This window comes from Nomascus leucogenys, chromosome 15, assembly GCF_006542625.1.
Source record: "Nomascus leucogenys isolate Asia chromosome 15, Asia_NLE_v1, whole genome shotgun sequence".
NCBI classification, from domain to species: Eukaryota; Metazoa; Chordata; class Mammalia; order Primates; family Hylobatidae; genus Nomascus; species Nomascus leucogenys.
In genome coordinates this window covers 60,571,208-60,579,729 of record NC_044395.1, presented here as the reverse complement: position 1 = coordinate 60,579,729, position 8,522 = coordinate 60,571,208, and positions in this window count along the sequence as shown.

Sequence of the window (8,522 nt, the reverse complement as noted above, 5' to 3'; positions counted from 1 at the left end):
TCCAGCCCTTAGTGAGCAGAGGCAAAGGGGACCTGCAAAATGGGACAATCCCTCTCGAGCTGAGGTGGGAGGACCCAGCAAGGACACGGATGGATGCCCTAGGGAGATGGGAGGCCTTGGAGTGGTGGTGTCGGGCTTACATGGAAGCACCCCCAAATGCCACTAATTCTCCCTCCTGCCCAACATAATACACACTGCAGCCATTTGTAAGCACCTGGTCTGTGACTAGCATCATGGCAGGGGCTATCACAGGAGGCCAGGCCTCCAGCTCCCCAGGGAGTAGGGGTCCCACGGAAACAGCCTGATGGGACCAGCCACGAGGGTAGGCAGAGCTGTGCCTGAAGAGGAGCCCAGGTGCCAAATCCTGGCATCAGGATCTTCATGCTGATCATTTAAAAGACCTTGACTCTGCCATGGGCCGTCCCAAGCCCTTAACCTTACCTGCTTCTCTCAACATCCCAGAGAAGGGAGGACTGGCCTGGTTCCCATTTTAAAGATGAAAAAACAAAGACACTGGTCACCCAGGGATTAAATGGTGGAGCTGGGCCTGGTCTGGCTCCGGAGTCACCCACAGTACCTGTTTCTTCAGTAGTAATGATGCCACGTCCTACTCCCAGGGTATGTGAGCGGCTAGGCCAGCAGGAGCCACGTGTGCCCTGTGCATAGGGCCTCGGAAGTTCTCAGTGAGGGCTGGTTGTGTGCTTGTTATCACAGCAGGGGCTCAGCTGCAGGCCAAGGGCCAGGCTTGCATATTCCCAGGCAGGTGAGTCTGGGGCGGCTGCTGTGAATGTTTCTTAATCAAGGTGCTTTCCAGTAGTGCCCCTTTGCAAGCTCCTTCCAGGAATCCGCCATCCTGCCTCCAGCAGCCAGGCCCTTGCGGGGAGCCAGATCCCCAGGCGGAGGTGTGGGGCTGTGGCCTTTGTAACGCGTGCTGCAACCCTTCCATGGGCCCGGGGCCTGGAGAGCTCTGAGTGAGACCCCCCAGTGCACACTTGCACCAAGGGCAGCCCCCAGCACACAGGAGGTGCTCAGGAAACATGGATGTAGTGAGAGGGCAGGAAGGCCTTCAGCACAGAGCCAGGCATCTCTGCCGGCCTCTGAAGTCGGAACCACTGGGAGCCAGCACCCACCAGGAGCAGCCTTCTTGTCCCAGTTCCCTTGTCTGTAAGTCGGGGTTAGCCTGGGGAAAGATGGGGTCTGGGGGCCCACCACTCGCCAGTGAGCAGCATCCTTCAAGAGGCACACATGTCCCACCTAGAGCCTGGACCTGAACCCCAGCCTCGGGCCTGGGGGAGCCACCAGCCCCTCTGGTACGGGCCCTTGCTGCCCTGGGCTTCTGCTGCGTCTGTGGACCAGGCCTGGGTCGGGTTTTTGGAGGACAGCAGGAACAGATGGTGTCCTCGCAGGCCCTGGTCCACCAGTGTCTGCAGTCCCAGAACCACACGAGGTACGGGTGGGGTGCTGTAAGGGGCTGGGGGACTCGATGGTGGGGCCGGGCCCTCTCAGAGGCCCATAGCCTCCTGGGAGAAGGGCTGCAGGGCTGCAGGGCTTCATCGGGAAGGGCAAAGCCTCCCTCTGCTCGAGCTCCATTCTGGCCTTCAAAGGAGCCCTGTGTGAGGGCGGGGCTGCGCTTCACCCCTGCAGAGCCCTCCCGTGCAGCTCCCCTGGGATCCCACAGAGGTGGGCTTTTCCAGAAGCCCGAAGGCCCCTGCGAGTGTGTCTCCTGAAGAGACCTTGCTGTCCTTGCCCCGACCTTGGCCACACTGTCCGCTGCCTCGGTGTCCCCCTCCAGTTCGGCTGGGCACTGCTCTTCCTCCTTCTGTATCCAGCGGCAGCACCCGGGGGGCCTTCCCTGGGAGGGCCACCCTGACTCCGTCCCCTTGCCCCTGGCCCCGGGCATCCAGCCCACTTTGCTCCCCACTCAATTACAGTTTCTTCCCCAGACTCTTGGGGCTTTGGGGCCCTGAGGGATGGAGCCATTTAGCCTCAGCTCTTATACCCCAGCATCTGCAGAGGCTGGCTCAGTGGAGGTTTGTTGACTGACTGTGCGACTGAATTATTCTTTAATCACAGTGGCTACCAGTGGGTAACTCTTACTATCTATCTGCTGAGTGCTTGATATGCATTACCTAGCTTGAGCCTTACAACAAGACAAAGAGGTGGGTGCTGCCATTCATCCTACTTCACAGATGAGCAAACGGGGACTCAGAAAGCTGAAGTAACTCACGACCAGCAAGGGCAGAGCCAGGAGCCACAGTCAGGCCTGTGCCTGTAACACGTGGTCCTCCCCAGCCCCTCCCACAACAGAGTCATCTCTCCTTGGTGCTCTTGGATCAGAGGGTGCCCGGGTTACCTGTCCCTCACCCCACAGCAGGTGTGTAGTCCAGGAGCTGGGGCTGGCTTACCTGTGTCCCCAGCCTGCAGCACAGGGCAGGGCACGGAGCCCAAGGTCAGGGGAGCTTCGGGGAAGGAATGGCAGGTTGTATAACAGGCACAACCCACCTAGCTCTGGCTGGGCCTGGTCAGCCAGGCAGGGTGCTGGAGGTTTTACACACTTGACCTCTCCCTAGTGTCAGGACAGGCTGTGTTCACCCTCATTTTACAGCCAAGGAAAGGGAATCAGGGGTGCTGTGATGTGTTCAGGGTGACTCAGCTTGGAGGGGGCAGTGCAGGGTTAAAACCCTGTCTGTGTGGCTCTGACAGGCCGTGCTCCTGCCTGCTACCCAGGACAGCCTCCCACAGAGTTCCTGCATTTCATGTGTGTTCTGGAGAGAGAGGGTGGGGTGGGTGGGTGTGGGGGGTGTTGGCATGGGAGGTATGCTGTGTATGTGCAGGAGGTGGTGGGGTCTGTTTTTCTTTGCTCCTAAATGGATTTTACACCATGCCTGGGCTTTGGCCTACACAGGAAGTGTTGATCATCATTCCCAAGAATCTGGATCGGCCCCTGGTGCTGACAGAGTCTCTGTTTGCTGGGAGAGAAGCCCCCAGGGGCCTGCAGGTCCACCCTGCAAGACAGCAGGAGGGAAGGACAGCAACTGCCAGGAGGGAACAGCCTCCAAACCGACCCAGATGTCACCTGGAGCACAAAGCCCCATCACAGGCCTGCAGGAAGACCATCCAGGATGAAGAGCCAGGCCCTAGGAGCTGGCCTTGGATCAGAGGGTGCCCCGGTTACCCATCTCTCACCCGGGGTGTCCAGGGAAAGGCCAGGGCTGAAGAGAGCCAGAGTCTGCCTGCAGCGGCCTCCTGCCTGCTGCTCCCACTCTGCCTTGGGTCAGATGGGACTGGAAGAGAGCACAACTCCCAGGGGAGGGGACGTGGGGAGGCAAGGATGGTGTAGATGCAAGAAAAGAGAAATCTCGCACTTCAGGTGCAGAAAGCCATGGCAGACAGTTCTGGAGTCTTCAAGTACTAGGCATGATGGACTCGTAGTGTCTTGAGTCCGGTGTCCTGAAATCCCAGGGCTGTGGAATGGTTTGGAATGGAGTACCAGAATCTAGGAAAAATGGACTCTGGGAATCTTGAGTGTGAAGGAGGCTCCGAGGTAATGACATCTAACAGGCTATGTCCCCGCAGCCCTCAGGCAGCCTCCTACTCCACCGCCTTCTTGAGGACCGCATGCTTTTGCGGATGCACAGACAGTGGAGACATAAAATAAATACTCTGATTTGAATTGCATCTGTGCCCAGGAGCACTGGAGGCTGGGCCTCTGGCAAGCTCTTGCCTTCACCTGCCAGCCTGAATGGGGGTGTCTGGGGTGATTGTCCTGATCAGCCACGTCCCCCTCTTGCTCCACTCCCATCACCCACCCCAGGCTCCCTGCCCCAGCCCTCCAGCCCCTCTGCTGGCACCCCACAGGTAAGACAATGTGGACCAAGGGGCTGGTAAGGAGACTGTCTTCAGCAGCCACGAGCCTGGGGAGCAGAGCGGATATTGATTTGGTATACGGGAGCAAAGGGACCGTTAAACGTGCGGCTGTTAAATTGCTCCGCCTGGAGCCAGCCAGCTCTGCGGGCGGGTGGGTGGCCTGGCGGGCAGGCAGCGGTCAGACCAGTCAACTGCTAGTGCCCTGTTGGGGGTGGTCTTGGACACCTGGCAGGACCCAAGGCAGCCTGGCTTGGACCCTTGCTGCCCTGGTGCCCACAGGCCCCTGAGCTCCAGCCATACCCACCTCTTGGCATCCTCTGAGCATACTTTGCTGCCATGGCTGTTCTCACACAGACCCTTCCACATCACCTCCTTCTCCATCTCTTAAAATCCTACCCCACTTTCCAGACCCAATGCAAATGGCACCTCTTCCACAAAGTCTTCCTGATTTCCCACTCCCTACTCCCAATACCCAGAAAGGAGTAGGCCTTCCCTCTCCAAATCCCCAAAGCCCCAGGGCTCTGCCTGTCTTCGGCCTCCTGTCCTCTCTGCTATAATAACTAAGAGTTGTGGGCCCACTGAAGAGGACACCTGAGCTTCATGTGCTCCCCTGTCCCTCTCCCCAACACACACACAGGTGGGGCCTGGGCAGCCAGGCACACAGGCGATGCTGAGCAGCTCACCTGGGGAGGGCAAGGCGGGAATGTGTTAGCTGAGCTGTGGCCTGATCCTGATGGGCAGCCCCTTCCTGGCACCTGTGCCTGGACTGCGCTTCCCAGGCCCTGCAACAGATGTCAGGAACTGCTCAGTCTTGAATTGTTCCCTGTTCCTCTCTTGCAACACCCTCCAGCAGCTCCCAGTCAAAACCCCCACTCAGTCAGAGGCCACTTTCATCCTCATGCACGTTGTGGAGGCTGAGACAAGCCCAACAGTTGGAGCCAAGCAGTCTGAGGTTTGAATCTCAGCTCTTCCACTAATTATTCTTTAACGTTGGGCCAGTCACTTCCCTCTCTGAGTCTTAGTTTCCTCATCAATAAAACAGAGATACTGGGTCATGTCCCTTAGAAGGGGTGTGAGAATTGGATGAAAAAACTGCCGAAGAGGCCCAGAGAGGGCCGGTGGTTGCCTGGAGTCACACAGCAAGAAGCTAGAAAAGATGCAGGATTCCTACCTCCTAGCTTCAAAGTCCCCTTACCCCGTCCAGCCTCTCTGGGTCTGGGGCCCTGGACTGGAGCCTGCATCATGCTGGGGCCTGGTTTGTGTAACCCAGTAGCTGGTCTCTGCAACCTCAGGAACCACAGACCAGTGGCTTGCTCAGGGCTGGGCTTGGGCCCCTTGGTTGTTCCTCTGGCCTGGCCTGGCCTCTTCACGGGGCCTTATCTGTCCACTCTCCCCTTTCCCACCAAACTAATCTTGCCCTCTTTTCAGGAGTTCCTGTTTCCTCTCTGCCGCCTTCTTGTCTCCCTCCTCAGGCCCCGTCTCTCCCGGGTCTCCAGCCAGCCTCCCACACTTGGTTCAGAGCCGCCTCGGAGCGGCTGGTGCTGTCATCACTGGGGAGTCTCCATCTTTCGGGGGCTCTCCGAGCCTCACAGAGCCCTGTCTGGGACTGCTGCCCCTTACACAGGAGGGAGATGGAGCAAGTCTTGGGAAGGGAAATCTGCTGGGGACAAGAGTTCTGACACCTTCAGATCAGTACGCAGCCTTCAAAATTCTTTGGGTTGGCCATTGGCCTGGGGGCCTCTACAGGGCTGGCAAGGCAGTGGTTTGGGGTTTCTACTCCACAATTCCTGAATACCAAGATCTCACGCTTCCAAATCTCTGAACACAATGAGATCCTGAGCTACCAGAGCTCTGAGGTCCTGGGAGCCTCCACGCCCCTGTGATATACCTGGTAGAAGCCCCAGCCTCCACCTCTCCGGAGAGGGGCTCAGCCTGGTTGCATTCTTAGAGCCCTGACCTGGGGGTGAGGGGAAGCACCGGGACCAGCTCCCACTGCCCCTCAGTTGTCCAGCTCCTGGCCAGCCAGAAAGGTTAAGCGCTTTGTCACAGATGTGGGGACGGGCCAGTAGCCCACTGAGTCAGGGACCCCCCAGGGTCTCCTGTCCTGAGCTTGAGAACTCGCATCCCAGCCCTCCAGCTCAGCCCAGGAAACGGTCTTCAGCTCTCCATGCAGCTCCCCCAAGCCCGCTGGGAGTGCAGACGTGTGAGCAGGAACGCACCTGCGCTCAGAGCCCCGCTGTGCTGGGAGTTTTCCTGAGGTCTGGAGCGAGCCGCCTTTTCTTGCAGAGCCTCAGTTTCCTCCTCTGTCAATGGTAACAATACTCACTTTGGAGGGCTGCTGTGATGACTTGGGCCAATGTGTTTAGAAGGTCACACAGCAGGTGCACAATAAATGGTAGCACTTATATCATGTGGCCACCCTTTCTGAGAGCCATCCTGGGTCCCTGGTATGGTTTCCCCATTTACTTGTCCTGACAGAAGTCCAAAGGACACTCCCAAATCCAACATTTTGGAGGTGTGTTTTATACCCAGCCCTGTTGTGCTGCCCCCCAGATCCCAGGGCCCATGGGTGCATATGGCTGGTCCCAGCCCATGAAAAGGTCCCAGACAGGTGGGGAAGACAGATGATATGACACAACACAGGCCTCTACAACACCTTGGTTCCGCGAAACATTGCAGGGAGCACAGAGGCTGTGGAAACCCAGAGAAGGCCCCTGACCCAGGCTCAGGGTAGTTGGGGAGGGTTCCTGGAGGAGGGAGCCATTTACCTGGCTTTTGCAGAAGAGGGCATTGGCTGGCAGCTTGAGAAGGAGGGTGATGGCTGCTTTAAATGTTCAGAGGGTTGTGGGGAGCCTGAAGAGGGGGAGGTCCCTTCCACCTAGGGCACTGGGGAAGGTTTTGTGGAGAGGGCTTGTGTGCGGGTTGTGTGAGGGTTGTGTGCAATTCCAGCAGGGCGAACAGCACTCTTGGCCAGGGAGAACAGCAGATGCCCAGAGGGCAGGCGGGCTGAGCAGCTGGGAGTTGCAGGAAATACTGTTGGAAGAATTGCCTGTGCCTGGGGGACAAGCCTTGTGTTCCAGGCTAGGGACCGGGGATTGGTTTTGTGGACTAGGAGGTCACTGGGAGCTGTAAAGCAGGGAAGCCCTGGGCCTGGAGAGCGCACATTCCAGGGGCTCCTTCCAGGGAGGCTGGGGGTTTTCGACAGAGGGGCTGGCAGGGGCCCCACCCAGGAAGGCTCCACCTCCCCCAGTTCCCAGCCCCTTATCAGCTCTGTGACCACAGGAAGGCCCTTCCCATCTCTGAATTTCCTCATCTGCAAAACACACCAGAAGACTTATCTTGAGGTTCCTTGCAGCTGGTGATGCTGTGGCTCTGACTGCCCCCACTGCAAGCTTTCAGGCAGGGCCTCGAGGATGGCCACAGAAGCCCCCCTTCTTCCCACTCAGGTTGGGTCCAGCCCCTGAGGGGTCATCCATGCCATCCCACCCCCAAGGATGTGGCTTCACTTCTCCAAATCCTGCACAAGGCCCCGCTCTGCCCCAGCCCCTCCGGGTGGTGTCTCAGTCCTCAGCCGGCTCGGGGAGGGAAGAGCACTGGTCTCAGACAGAGTCCGAGTCTCTCTGGTGCATGCAGAGATTTGGATTATAACATCCTCTTACACCCCAGCCACAGCAAGATCCAGGTGATGAACCACTGCTTCTGTTTCGGGGCCACTTGCCCTGGCCAGGCACTGGGGATACCCCACTTACTCATCTCTTGGTTACTGGTGCTGCCTACATGCAGGAGGTGACACGGAAGCTCAGAGGGACAGTGATGTGCCTGCGGTGATCCTGTTCCCCTTGGCACCCTGTCTTCACTTGGCAACAGCCAGGACCACCGACCTCCCTCCTGCCTCTCTGGCTGTTCTTTCTGTCTCCTGTGTCTTCTCTGAGCTTCATCTCCCCAACCTCCAAGGCAGGTGTGCCCCAGGCCTTGGTCCTCTTTACTCTTCTACCCCACACGCTCCCTTAGTGATGACACCCAAATGTGGATCTCCAGCCCTGGCCGCTCCCCAGAACTCCAGACCCAGATATCTGCCCAGCCACTCAGTATTTCCACTAGAAGCGTAAACAGTATCACAATCCCCACGGGCCCAAATCTGAACCCCAGGCCTCTCCCCACCCCCATGTCGGCACTCAGCCCCTTCAGCCTTCCAAGTACTCCAGCCAAAACCCCGCAGTCATTCTTGGGCCTCCTTCCCCTCACACCCCACATGCAAAAAGAGAACAAATCCTGTTGGCTCCCCCTCAAAACAGAACCAGAATCCAACCACTTCTCAACACGTCCACTGCCGCCAGCCTCCAGGCACGAGGCCTTTCCCAACCTTCAGCCTTCCTCCCCACCACTCCCATTTTACAAATGGGGAAACTGCGGCTGGCAGAGAGCCCTCCCCAGGGTCATGCAGAAAACCCACCAGGGCTAGCTAGAGCCTGGATGTGCACCACCTCCCCGAAGTCTGCGTCCCAGCTGCCCAGGGAGTGTTTTCCCTTGAAGCCAGCTTAGCAGGCAGGCCTGACAACACAGCCAGGCTTTGAGCTGCGCCTGCGTGTGTGTCCCTGAGGAAAAAAGATGCTGCCAGCTGGGTTTATGTTTCAAGATGTCTGTCCTCGCCCTTG